We start from the raw sequence: 14,784 nt of genomic DNA on the forward strand, positions 1-14,784 counted from the left end.
CTCTTTGAGCAAAGAAGTGGGTTCAACTGTATCTAAAATTATTTTACAATTGAACAGTCATATTGCATATTTTGATCTGGACTGCTTGATTCACACATCAACATTTAAACTGTTTAGAGGTTTTTTAATAATCAAGGGGTATATATATTTTAATAAATTAATAAATATATAATAAACATAACTCCAATTGATGAGGTTTGTGGTAATAACCATTGGGCAGCTCAAAGGCACAAATTACAAACATTCTTAATCTTTCCTTGGGAACTTTTGCAAATTCAAGAAGGATAACTTTATGAAATGAAGTATTCACCAATATGTGGTCAAACTAATACTTTATGACCTGTAGGGAACTAGAGTGGAACACATTCAGGACTGACCTTATGACTTCGTCAGCTGCTGTGGGCTTGGAGAGGAAAGTCTTCAGCTCAACCCAAGCACATAGCTAGAGTTTGAACTAGGAACTTCATGGTCCTGTTGCTGGGAGGGACCTATCTTTGTGAGCTACTTGGGACTGTGTTTAGGCTCCAGAACCTGTTTGGGCCCAGGGGCATATTTGGAAATCTACAAAATTGTTATAGGCACCTCTAAAATACCAATTTCACAAAAGAAAAACTGGCAATGCTCAGGAATCCCCCCCCATAACAAATCACCTAAAACACAGACAAAATCAGGCAATCCCCCACACACACATATGCACAAATGAGGTGCTATCCAGTATTTCCTTAAGCTTATTGGAATCAGCTTTCCAAAAATCTAGGGTGCACATCTGACTATAATCAGCTTGTCTTTTCCTCAATATCATGAATCCCAGGTTGATGTGGTTGCCTTCACTCAAGACTCCAACTACTTTCACCTCACTAACCAGTTCTACCTTGTGGGTGAGAATCTTTTGTAGGATAGCAGATCCTCTTGTCTCTTTCTCCACCTTCTGGAATATAACATTTTCAGCAAAGATAGTCAGGAATTAATAGACGTTTCATTCTTAGCAGAGCCTGACTTCTGACAAATTTCAGGGTAGTTTAAAGTTTTCTATTACTGTGATGTCTCCCTTTCTGAAAATTTGGTAATCTGCCTCAGACCACCAAGACAGGTAGAAGTCATAGATGATGTCTTCTTAGATTATACTGTCACAACTATATCACTATCATTTTGGTCTCTTTTTACTCAAATGTTCTCAACTGAGCGTCCATTCTCAGATTCATGGATTTCTGGTGTATACATTCAAGGATTGTGTATACATTCTTCACATATAATGCTCCTTCTCATTCCTTTTAAATAAGTTATGCACTTTGGTCCCTACTTTTCATTCATGACTATCATTCTCAGGTTACTCATAATTGGCTTCAGTAATACCTACTACTTCATATTTGCTTTCCTATATTTAAAGGTCATCATTATTTTCTATACTCTGTGCATTGGTGTAGAGACATTGTAAACCATGGATTGTACAGTACACTCTGACTGCTCACTTCCTGTTTTTTTCTTGTAAATTAGTGAGTAATGTCCCAGTGTCTCATTTTCCATAGGAAGTGGGCCATCACTGTGGGAAATAGTTCCACCTATCGTGCGAAGGCAAGAATGTTTTTGAAGTCAAGACTAGGGACGTCATGCCCCTCCCACTCTCCAGTTCATTCTTGCCTTCGTACGAACAAGATTGGAATTTCACGTAGCATTTAGCTAAGTCTCGCATTTCTTTGTCTTTTTCTCTTCAAAACCTTTTTTCTGTTTTTTGTGTCTAGCCTACTGAGGATCCCCTCAGAGACCGCGGCTGCGGCTCTCTTCCCCCTTTCCTCAGGGCTATTTAATTTCTTTTATTCCCTTGATCGGGGTGCTCCCTCTGAGACCGCGGCTGCGGCTCTCTTTATTTTTGCAGTTTCAAGCCCCCTCCCCCCCTTGTAGCCAGGGGGCTCCCTCAGTGACCGCGGCTGCGGTTCTCCTTTTGATCGCTTTTGATCGCTTGTGAGGGAAGGGGAATCCCCCTCCCTCCCCCCCCCTGATCGTTGCCGCGGCTGCGGCTGATCAGATCTCAGCGGGAGCTTGCAGCTGTGGCTCCCGCCGTTACTCCTTTACCGCAGATTGCCCTCGCTACGTGGCTTAAATCCCACTGCGAAGGGCTTTACAGACCGCGACGGCGGCTCTCTCTGCGTCGGCTGCCGTTTTTTCCTTTACCTGCTCTTCCAGAGTTTTTCCAACCGCTACTGCGGCTTTCGGCGAGTCCGTGCTGGCCAGCCCTTCCCCCAGTTCGCTTGCGACGGCCGCCATTGCTCCTTCTCCCTCAGCCCCCTTTTGATCGTTTTTTCCCGCCCGTTTTTTTTTTTCCGGGCGCCATTTTTTGAAATTCAAAATTCCCGCCTTTTTTGTTACCATCTATTTAGCTTCGGATACCTCCCCTGCAGGCTATCTATCTGTATGTTTGTGTATATGTGCTGCTGACAAACTTACACAAGGCTGATTTACACACATTTTTACTCTGGCTGTAATCATAGTGGCTGAATTGTATTATTAAGGCTGGAGCTCCAATCCTAGTGGGCTGGATTGTATTATCAAGGCTGGAGCTTTAATCCTAGTGGCTGGATTACATTATCAAGGCTGGAGTTTTAATCCTAGTGGCTGGATTACATTATCAAGGCTGGAGCTTTAATCCTAGTGGCTGGATTACATTATCAAGGCTGGAGCTTTAATATCAGTGGCTGACTTGTATTAAATCTGATTTACATTACATATCCTGCCCCCTATGGGGCCGTGAACAAGCCAAACCCAGCCTACAGCACTAATCTGAGTGTGCCAACTCTAAAACAGCCTATATTATATTAACGTTGATACCTCTGTGCATTCTGCCCCCTCTGTGGCAGTGCATTCGCCATCTGCCAGTGTATCCTACTCCCTCCGTGGTAGTACGCTGTGCCAGTTCGGGTCTTTACATCCTGCCCCCTCCGTGGCAGTGTACTGCACCCAGGTTCATATAAGATGGCAGAACAGCCAGGCATGTCACCATCAACACACATGGTGCCAGATCAGCCAGACATGCCACAATCAGCCAAGCCACAACATACTAACACGTCTAAGACCAGACATGCCAAAGCACTGGCTAAGACAAAACATCTTTCCAGCCATAGTAAACCAAAGCGCCCTCGTTATGTCTCTGTGCCAACAACCACCACAGCACAGACACACATAAGTGATATTTTCCATTCTCCTGCTACGGCCTCTGACGAGGAAGAGTTTGTTGGCTTTCCCCCTCACGGTTCGCCTAACGAACCTACCTCTGGCTTACCGCCTCAGACATCTGTTCCAATAGCCCACCAGGCACATACATCTCACACATCTGGTCTGTCTCCTGATTTCCTCTCCCAACTCCAAGCCATGCTGGCTTATTTCACACAAATGCAGTCACTACCACAGGTTCCTGCCATACCCCCACTCAACATGGACCAACGCGCGTTCCATGCTGCTCATCCTTCCTGCTCGCCAGATCCCTTCGATGTAGCCAGAGGCAGATGTACGGACGAAGCCTCGTATGCGGAGTTAACTTTCACTGACCATGTTGAAGGAGACGACTGGAGCGACTATTCAGATCATGAGGAGGATACATCGTATCGCTTGTTCAATACCTCAGATTACCAACCGCTCGCACGTAGGGTATTTCATACCCTTGGTCTCCAGACTGCGCCCTCAACTTCGTCCGCTCCAACTCTCAAAGGGGCCAAGGTCCTCAAATCCCCTGCACCTACTGAACACTACATCCCGGTGCCGGACCCAATTGCCATATTAGCTTCCGAAGAATGGGCCCACCCGCTCAAAGCTCGACGCTTCAAGAACATGGCTGACAGACTTTACGCCCTAGCCCCAGACTTCGCCACCAAGTTAGATGTCCCTGGCATAGATGAACCGATCGCTCGCCTCGTTTCACGATCTGTCTTGCCCAGGGAAGGGGAATCCCACCTAAAAGATACTACTGAACGTCGAATAGACTTCGCCCTCCGCAAGAACCACGAGGCCACTGCCCTAGCCATGCGTGCCTCCGCCTCAGCCTCCATCTTCTCCAGAGCATCTATGATGTGGCTGGATGACCTTCTAGAGGATGATAACCCTGATCCTGTCGCCTTCAAAAGAGCACTATTGAAGTTACGTAAGACAGCAGCCTTTGTGGCCGATGCCACTTTGGATGCCACCCAATTAGGGGCACGAGCCATGATGACTCAAATAGTCGCTCGTCGCACCCTCTGGCTTCGCCACTGGCAAGCTGATTCAGCGGCCAGATTGAACCTGTCCAAGGCTCCTTACTCCGGATCTCTACTCTTCGGTGAGGAAGCTCTAAAGGCAGTTCTGGTTGATCCAAAAGACGCCCACAAACCGGTTCTAGCCACAGTCAAGAACATCGACCACAGGCCCTTCGGGCGATTTCCCTCCTTTCGTTCTAACCAGCCCTTTCGAGGAACGCGACCAGGAGGACGAGGCCGCAGTTTCAGACCCTATGATTCCAACGCATTCAGGGGCTCCTGGAACCGACGCCCCCAGGGCAGAGGTCAGTACCAAGGGCACAGGGGCAACTCATCGTCCTCATATAGGGGAGGTCCTCGCCTACACAAGTAGTATTAACGCCATCCCCATAGGTGGCAGATTACTTAATTTTGGAGATCGATGGCTGCGCCTTACTACGGTCCCCTGGATCAGGGACCTCTTCACTTATGGCTATACCATAGAGTTCTGGGCAACCCCATCAGACAGATTCCACCCGTCTCCTTGCCCAAGGGCACCAGCCAGGCACAACATCATGCAGACAGCTATACATCACCTCTTGCACATAGCGGCAATAGAGCCAGTTCCCACAACTGAGAGATCGGAAAGGGTGTACTCCCTCCTATTTGCTGTGCCAAAACGAGATTTATCTTGGAGGGCGGTATTGGATCTCAAGTTTGTTAACCGTTTTGTAACATACCGCAGGTTCAAAATGGAATCTCTCCATTCCATTACCGAAAGTCTGCATGAAGGAGACTTCCTGGCTTCTATCGACCTTAAGGAAGCGTATCTCCATGTACCCATTTGCATAGCCCACAGAAAGTTTCTTCGGTTTGCCTTTGGCCACCAACATTTTCAATACAGAGCGATGCCATTTGGCCTCTCCTCTGCTCCAAGAGTATTTTCCAAAGTGCTACTCATCCTAGTGGCTTACCTTCGGACCCAAGGGGTTCATATCTACCCATATTTGGATGATCTGCTTATACGGGCCAAATCTGAAGAGCTGGCTCATCATCATTTAATGATCACCCTCAATGTTTTGCAGACCTACGGCTGGCTTGTCAACTTCGACAAAAGCCATCTCCAACCAACCCAACGCCTACTACATCTTGGGGCAATGTTGGACACCCTGCAGGCAATGGTCTTCCTGTCTCCAGATCGCATCACTGCCATCACAAGCATCGCAAGGTCCCTGATGCAACAAACATCCGCAGACGTCATGCTTCTCCACAATCCACATTGTGCCCTGGGCTCGAGCTCACACTCGGCCCCTTCAGTGGTCTCTGTTGCCTTTTCAAAAAGACATTGCCAGCTCCAACCATTGCAAAGTTCGTTTGAGCCCCGCTCTGCGCCTCTCCTTCCGCTGGTGGACCAAGGTTCAACACCTCTCCAAGGGCACGTCGTTCAGAGAACCCCGCAGAACCGTCGTGACCACAGACGCCAGCCTCATAGGTTGGGGAGCCCACTGCAACTCCCAGTACGTTCAGGGGGTTTGGCCCAACGCAGAGCGATCTCGAAGCATCAGCTGGCTGGAACTAAAGGCTGTCCACTTGGCTCTATGTCATTTTCAGTCTCTGTTCCGTTTGCATCATGTGCTCATTCGAACAGACAACACGTGTGTAAAATCACATTTGAACAGACAGGGGGGCACCAGGTCTCGTCCTCTGCAGGACTTAGCCTCCCTCATATTTGTCTGGGCAGAACAACATCTACAATCCCTGAAAGCAGAGCACCTCAGAGGGATTTTGAATGTGACAGCAGACTGGCTCAGCAGACAACAGGTCTTCCCGGGAGAATGGAAACTTCATCCAGCCATTTTCCATCGTCTCCAGTGTCGGTTCGGCGCCCTCTCAGTCGACCTGTTTGCTTCCAGTCACAATTGCCAACTTCCAAGGTACTTTGCCCGATACCTGGACTCAACAGCAGAAGCAGTGGATGCTCTGACAACACCGTGGCCAGACGGTCTATTGTACGCCTTTCCTCCCATACCATTGTTAGCCAAAACCTTGAGGAAGGCGCGAACCGAGAGGGCACAGCTGGTTCTGATAGCACCATTTTGGCCACGCCGACCGTGGTTCTCAGATCTTCTGGCAATGTCAATGATGGATCCTTGGACACTTCCAGTAATGCCAGACCTCCTATCCCAGGGTCCAGTACTGCACCAGGACCCTACTTGGCTCAATCTAACAGCGTGGCGTTTGAACGGAGACACTTGAGGTCAGCTGGACTGTCTGACGCTGTGATTGATATTATTTTGGTCTCGAGAAGACCATCAACCACTCGAATTTATCAACATACCTGGGTGGCTTTCTCCAAGTGGTGTCAGTCCCACCACCACGATCCATCCCAGGCCAATGTGCACCAGGTACTCCAATTCGACCCAACACTCTACGTAGACATGCGTCTACTCTGTCATCCATTCTCTCAGTGTCCTCTCCTGGAGATCATATTTCTTCACATCCGTTCATCAAACGTTTTTTGAGGGGAGTCGCCCTACGCTCTCCGGCTGTTGTCCATCGGTTCCCCTCATGGAGTTTGCCGAAAGTTCTGCAGGCTTTGCAACGCCTTCCGTTTGAACCCATCAGGACTGTGCCCCTACGCATACTGTCCTTAAAGGTCCTGTTTCTGATTGCAATCACATCTGCCAGACGCGTTTCGGAGTTGGGCGCATTGTCTTCTGCTAGACACCTCTGCGTCTTCCATAAGGACTCTGTTGTGCTGAAGACTGACCCTTCCTTTCGTCCCAAGGTCTATTCAGTTTTTCATTGCAACCAGGACATTGTGTTGCCTTCCTTTTGCCCGAATCCTACCCATCCTCTTGAAAAGGCTTGGCATTCGTTAGATGTCTGGAGGGCTCTCAAGACCTACCTGTCTAGGACCCAAGAGATTCGACGAACGGAGTCTCTGTTTGTATCCTTTCATCCAAGGTCTATGGGGCATAAAGTATCCAATCCTACCTTATCCCGTTGGTTAAGGGCATGCATTACTTTAGCATACGAGTCCCTGAAGCTGTCAGTTCCAGCTAGTATAACGGCTCATTCTACCAGATCAGCTGCCACCTCGGCTGCTTTTGCCACTAATGCTCCTGTTGCCGATATTTGTAGGGCCGCAGTCTGGTCTTCCCCACACTCGTTTATAAGGCATTATAAAATTGATCGTTATGCCTCTGCTGATGCTTCTTTTGGCAGACGAGTGTTGCAACAGGTTCTTAATGAGGATTAACATGTGGGTGGTCCCTCCCTATATGGGTTGCTTTGGTACATCCCACAGTGATGGCCCACTTCCTATGGAAAATGTACCATTGGTCTCACCTGAAAGGTGATTTTCATAGGAAGGGGCCATCACGACCCTCCCAGTTGGAGGATTACTAGTGATTTTATCAATGGGTTACATGTTATTGTTTCCATATTATATTTAAATGTAAGAGTGAAGTCAAGACTTTTAGTTCCGTTATGTTATGTAGTTATGTTAGAGTCATGTTGTTATGCATGTGACTATTATGTTATTTTCCTGGCGGGCCTGTTGGCCTTGTTCTTGTATTTTTAGATATCTCTTTTAGACTCGCTACGAATGAACTGGAGAGTGGGAGGGGCATGACGTCCCTAGTCTTGACTTCAAAAACATTCTTGCCTTCGCACGATAGGTGGAACTATTTCCCACAGTGATGGCCCCTTCCTATGAAAATCACCTTTCAGGTGAGACCAATGGTACAGTTTCACTCACACTTCTGTCAATCGAAGGAGATAATTGTTTAGGTTACTGTTGTTCTGTTTAGAATTATCATCATCCAGTCGTATTTCATTGCTAATGCTGGTGTTTTCTCATATGTGTTCCTTGTTGCTTTCATTTCTAACTATAAAGTTTAGATTATTAATTGGAAAAGGGTGAGGCTGTTTACCAGCTAACTTTGTACCAATATTTCTTTGGGTGGATCCATCCATCAGGGATGTGCCAGCATTCCGCAAAATTTGGATTTGATACAGAAGTTTCCATTTATTCGCTTATTCTTTATTGAAGACCTTGATCATTGGGCTGACCAGTTGGCCCCGCTGACGTAAAAAAAACCTCCTGAGTTGTGCTGAGGATCTGGCACCAACAAATTTAATTGACCTTAGGTGGGACTTCCAAGAAAGGTTCTCGGTGAAACAAATGCCCAGATATTTAAATAGGCGAACCTGTTCGAGGGGGTGTCCATTAAGGACCCAGTTTGCAATTGTCCTCTTCTTACCAAAGGTCATAATCTTAGTTTTGGTGTAATTAATTGTCAGGCCGTGCTCTGAACAATAGGTGCCAAGCCGGGTTAACATTCTTTTAAGGCCGATTTTATTTAGAGATAACAGAGCCAGATCATCAGCGTAGAGCAGGAGGGAGATCTTGCGGTTGCCAATGGAAGGGGAGGGAAAAGAGGGAGAGGTCATTGCAGGAACAATGTCGTTTATGAAAAAGTTAAATAAAAAAGGGGCCAAAATGCAACCCTGCTTTTGATCAGAATCGCTCGAGAGAGAGTACCCTGCAGGCCCAGACACACCTGCAAGGAATTGGCTTGGTGGAGAGACCGAATAAGATGAAGCAGTCTCTTATCATATTGGTCTGGGCCATTTTTTGCCATAATAGCTCCCTATCTATAAGATTGAATGCGGAAGTGAGGTCTATGAAAGCTACGTACAGGGATTTGTTTGGGCCCCTGATGGATTTGCAAATTACGTGCTGCAAAACAAATGCCTGATCGATGGTGCTCCTGCCTTTCCTGAATCCCACTTGCTCCTCGTAAAAGATGGAATTATTAGCTTCCCAGGCGAGGAGCTTATTTAATAAATATCGTCCGTATAATTTGGAGGTGACATCAAGAAGGCTGATAGGTCTGTAATTCCTCGGGTCTGAGGCCTCTCCCTTCTTGAATATAGGGACAACTATGCTGGAGCGCCAACCTGAGGGGATAACACCAGTCGCATTAATATAGGTAAATAGAGATGCCAATACTGGTGCCCACCAGTTGGCGTCTGATAAAAATGCCTCAGGGGGAATCATATCCTCACCTGGGGACTTGCCAGGGCGGAGCTGGGAAATTAAATCCAAAATTTTGGAGTTGGTGACAGGTGGCGAAGATGGCAGGGTGGAAATATTCCCTGGAGCTACAGTGGATGAACTTACGTTACCTCCAAAGATGCTGGAAAAGTGGGAAACCCATGTTTCCAACAGAATCGGTGGGGCTACCCAGTAATTGGAACATGTAAGTCCAGCTTGTATCAATTCCCAAAATTTAGGGTCATTCCTTTCACTCAGTGCAAGGGCCAGGGCTTTCCAGTTGTTGGCATGAAAGGCCCTTTTTTTCCCCCTAATTTGAGATTTATATTCTCTCCGACAACATTGGAAAAGAGATATGGAGCCAGTACAGGCTGGCACTCTAGATAGATGGCGAAGTTCCCTTTTCTTGGCTCTGCATTCACTATCATACCAGGATCAGGGTCTACACGGCGTTTTACTAACTAAATTTGAGGTGACGAGGTCTGATTTCACTGAGTATGTCCTGGTAGATCTGGAAAATGTGCCCTGGGGATTCGGCTGCCATAGAACGGAGATGGAGAAATTTATCTGACTGCAGCATCCAGTCCAAATTAGTTCCTATTTCCTGGGACCATTTAAGACGTCTAACCCCTTGTAGATGTCCGGGCATATGGAGGCCTGATTTTACAGTGGAGCGGAAGTTCTGAGTATGAAGTTTAAGTTTTAATGGGAAGTGATCACTTTCTATCCTGTTCTCTAAGGTCATGCTTTGGATGAGGGGGATGATGGTAGGTGTCCCAATGATATCATCGATGACACTAGCTCCCTTCCCAGAGACGTACATGAAGGAGCCCTTAGACTGGTCGAGATAAGACCCGTTAAGACAGACTAGATGGAATTTGAAAATCAACGAAAAAAGGGCATGTCCGTATTTGTTAATTACTTGGTCATGGGAAAGTCGGGGGAGGCTAATAAATTCACCATGATCGAGCCAGAGATCTTTTTCCAGGGGAAAACTAGATCCCATTCTGGCGTTGAAATCGCCACAAAAGAAGAGCAAGTGGGAACTGTAATTAACTAGAAGATTTTCCATGAAGGCCTCTATCTCAGACCAATATTCTAAATCCACTTTGGGAGAATAGGGCGGTATATAAATATTGACGCAGATCAGAGGGGGCACCATAGGACCCTGTACTATCAGTGCCTGACAAGTGCTTGGCATGGGACCACAAACCTTGGAGACCTGCACTTCCAATGTCGTGGAAATCAGGGTGGCAAGACCACCACTGCCACGGCCACGACTGGTAGTTTTCACGGCTGGCTGCTCCCAGGCCCTGAAGCCCTCCAGCAAGATGGAATTAGATTCCGGGAGCCAGGTCTCCTGGAGACATACAATGTCAAAGGACTGGAGATAAGATATATATTCTTGGTCCCCCAGCTTGTTGTACCATCCTGCGATATTCCATGATAATAGATTTTAAAAAATTGACTGACAGGGATTATCATCTGAGGGATCCTCCCTTGGGGGGGGTGAGGACACTGCTGTGGGCATATTGCAGGGTGTCTTGATGGACAGCAAACCCAAAGAGGTGGGAGGTTTGAAGTTAGTCAGCTGTCGCTTCTGCCCTGTAAAAGTAATCACTGGGTTGGCCAAGCAGGGGTGAGTATCATCAGGGGGAGAAAGGACAATCTCCGGGCTATGTCTTGGGTTGGCCCTGGGAAAAGTATAAATGCTCGATTTCCATCAGTGGGGCTTGGTGGAGTTCTTGGGTGGAGGGTTTTTCCCTGGTCATTTCGAAAAGCCCTCCATGGGGGTAATGATCTCCAATGATGGGCTAAGCCTGCTCACATTGGAGATGATAATCCCTGGATGGATGTGGGATATGCCCAGGGGGGCCTGTCCCTTTCCCGGGGAGCCCAGTTCCCAACTCTAAAAAGCGCATGCCAGTCCACGAGGGATGGGCAGATGGTTTAACATTCTCAATATTTAGGTTAGTTTCTTCTTTAGATAATTGGACAGATGGAGGCAGTCCCTGGCCTTGCGGACTCCTCTCATTTTCTCGGTGGACGGCTGCCGCCGCTAGCTGTCAGGCCCAGGATGCGACTCAGGAACCAGACCAGAGGTTGTAGTTAATTCGTGTTTTATTAGAGTAATGTCCAAGAAAGACTGCGATTTCTCATGAAGCAATACAGGGATACAGGTCCTGCGACCTTGGGAGAAAGTTGACAGAGCAAGGGGCTGCTTCCCGCCTGTTCTTTAAGAAAGGGCTAAACGGGCACGCAATCTTTCGCTCCTCCTTAACTCCCCCTCAGGTACTGCCCGCCTTCCCCCCCTTCTCTCCTGTCTTTTCAACCGTCTGCGTGTGCGTGGTGAGGGGGGAGGCATCACCTCCTCCTCTTCTGAAGTGTCCGATTCCCCTATGGGTGATAAAGAAGGGGCTGAGGGTAAACCATCTCTCCGCCTTTCTGCTGTGATCAGCCCTCCCTCTTGCTCTGAGCTGCGGAGAAGGGAGGGCCTGGGAATGTCTGGGGGGGATTCTAAAACTTCAAGCCTCTCAGGCTCCCCGTTGCTAGGCGACCCTATCTCTGGCATGTCCTCTGTTTCGGCTTCGCTCCACAGAGGGTAAGTTCCTCCCTCCTCCCTCTGCCAGCCATTTGAATCCTCTTCTGACAACCCCCCAGGAGCCCAGCTCATCCTCCCGACACCATCCCCCTTCTCAAGCTGTGCCCACCTCCCCCTGTCTGGCTTGGGGCGGTGAGGAAAACGTTGATGGAAAAGTTTTACTAACTCTGGAGCATGGACATCATCTGCATTTTCCCATGATCTGTCAGCCACTCCATAGCCCTTCCAGTGAATCAAATACTGCAGCTTGTGGCGTCTGATCCTGGAATCCAAGATTTCCTCAACTTCAAACTCAAGCTGCTCATTTATCAGGAGTGGGGACCCAGGAGGCTCCTCCGGCCACAGCTCACTGGGAGGGGCAGCTTTCGTCAAGAGGGATCAATGAAACACAGGATGTATTTTAAACGTGTCAGGTAGCTTCAGCCGGTACGCCACGGGATTAATTTGAGTTTCTATTTCAAAAGGACCCACCCTTTTGTCTTGTAATTTTCTACATTTGCCCGGCATCTGGAGGAAACGGGTGGACAGCCATACCTGGTCTCCTGGTTGAAGGGGGGGGCCCTCCTTCCTGTGCAGGTCAGCAACTCGCTTGTACTCTGTTTTGGCTTCGTTTAACTGCTGTTTCAGTGTTTGTTGCGCCGCTTGCAATTCTTTTAGGAAGTCCTCAGCTGCCGGTACCAGCATTCCTTCTGAGCTGCTTGGAAAGACTTTAGGATGGAATCCATAATTCGCGAAGAATGGGGTTTGTTGAGTGCTGGAGTGTAGAGAATTGTTGTAGGCGAACTCTGCAAAATGCAAATATGATACCCAGTCAGTCTGTTGATAGGACACATAACTTCTTAAATATCTTTCCAAAACGGCGTTCAAGCGTTCCGTTTGCCCATCTGTCTGGGGGTGATGGGCGGAGGAGAGTTTTAATTCTGTCTGCAACTGTTTCCACATTGCTCTCCAAAATTTGGCTGTGAACTGAGTTCCTCGGTGTGAGACTACACTGTTTGGCAACCCATGCAGTCGGTAGACTTCTTTGATGAATAACTTGGCTGTTTCCTTAGCCTCTAAGGCCCCTGCACAAGGGAGGAAATGCGCCATTTTGGTGAGTAGATTTACCACGACTAAAACGGCTGTCATTCCTTGGGATTTGGGTAGATCAGTTATAAAATCCATGGAGAGAACCTTCCAGGGTTCATGTGGGACAGGTAGCGGTTGTAACAGTCCTGCTGGTTTTCCTGTTTGTGTTTTTGTCTGCAGACAGACAGAACAGGACTTTACATAGCTTTCAATATCCCTACGCATTTTAGGCCACCAGAAGTCTTTGGCCACGTTCTGAATGGTCTTGTAAATCCCAAAGTGTCCCGCTGTGATGGAATCATGGCACTGGCGTAGGTTTCTGAGCCTTAATTCTCCTTCTGGCACATATCTGGCTGTTTTGAACCATAAAAGTCCGTTCCTCCAGTGAAAGGTTACTTCTGAGTCTTGACTTTGTCCCGTCTCCTGCCCATATTTTAGTACATCTGCATCTTCTTGTTGTGCCTTTTTGAGTTCCTCTTCCCATGAAGACTGGCATGATCCCAACATTACTTTCTCTGGCGGGATCACGTACTGAGGCTGGTCCTCGGATTCACTTTCTTTGTACTGTGGCTGTCTGGATAAGGCATCAGCTCTCTGGTTTTTGGCTTGGGCTTGGTAAGTGATCTTGAAGTTAAACCTGGTGAAGAACTGGGACCATCTTATTTGTCTCTGGTTCAGCTTTCTGGCTGTTTGGAGGCTTTCCAGGTTCTTGTGGTCGGAGCGCACTTCGATCTGATGAGGGGCCCCCTCTAGGTATTGTCTCCAGTTTTCAAAAGAGTCCTTGATGGCCAGCAGCTCCTTCTCCCAAACTGTGTAATTCTTCTCTGCAGGCTTTAACGTCCGAGAGAAGTACGCACAGGGGTGCAGCTCCTTTCCTTCTTGGTCTAATTGCAGAAGGACCCCCCCGATAGCAAAATCTGAAGCATCTGCTTCCACGATGAAAGGGCGGGTCGGGTCAGCAAAGTGCAGAATGGGCTCGGAAGCGAACCTTCTCTTCAGCTCCTCAAAGGCCTGGGTGGCATTCTCTCCATTGAAACTTCTTCTATCCCCTTAAACAGTCAGTCAGAGGAGCTGTCAATTTGGAAAACCCTGGAATGAACTTTCTGTAATAATTGGCAAACCCCAAAAACCGTTGTACATCCTTTTTGGTGACAGGTTGGCCCCAGTCCAATATACAGCTTACTTTCCCTGGGTCCATCTCCACGCCTTCCGCTGAGATTCGATATCCAAGGAAGTCTAGAGACTTGAGGTCAAATCCACATTTCTCTAATTTAGCATACAGGTGATTTTCTCTCAGCCTCTGCAACACCGTCTTCACATGCTGGTCGTGGTCTTCCTGGTTCTTTGAGAACACCAGGATATCATCTAAGTAACAGATTACATATGTGTCCAACAAGTCTCTAAACACGTCGTTCATGAATTTTTGAAAAATTCCTGGACTTCCACAAAGTCCGAACGGCATGACCAGGTATTCATACTGTCCGTAAGCGGTCAAGAACCCTGTTTTCCATTCATCTCCCTGCTTCATCCTGATCAGATTGTACGCTCCTCTCAAATCCAACTTCGTGAAGATTTTTGCAGAGTGCAGTCGGTCCAACAACTCTGAGATCAGGGGCAGCGGGTAACTGTTGGGGATGGTGATCTGGTTCAATGCGCGATAGTCGTTACAGGGTCTGAGTTCCCCCCCCTTCTTTTTCACAAACAATAGTGGCGCTCCAGCAGGGGATTGTGAGGGGCGTATGAATCCTCGCCTCAGGTTTTTATCCAGGAATTCCTTCAGGGCCTCCCTCTCAATCTCTGTGAGAGAGTAGATTCTCCCTGATGGAATGCTGGCTCCTGGCACTAGATCA

At 47.8% G+C, this 14,784-nt stretch overlaps 1 protein-coding gene across 4 annotated transcripts in view; it reads left to right on the forward strand.

Annotated features, from left to right (window-relative positions):
- The window catches only part of JAKMIP1 (janus kinase and microtubule interacting protein 1), a 206,847-nt gene that overhangs the window by 71,680 nt on the left and 120,383 nt on the right, over nt 1-14,784 (forward strand). The window lies entirely within an intron of this gene.

Source organism: Rhineura floridana, chromosome 8 (assembly GCF_030035675.1).
Source record: "Rhineura floridana isolate rRhiFlo1 chromosome 8, rRhiFlo1.hap2, whole genome shotgun sequence".
Classification (NCBI taxonomy): Eukaryota; Metazoa; Chordata; class Lepidosauria; order Squamata; family Rhineuridae; genus Rhineura; species Rhineura floridana.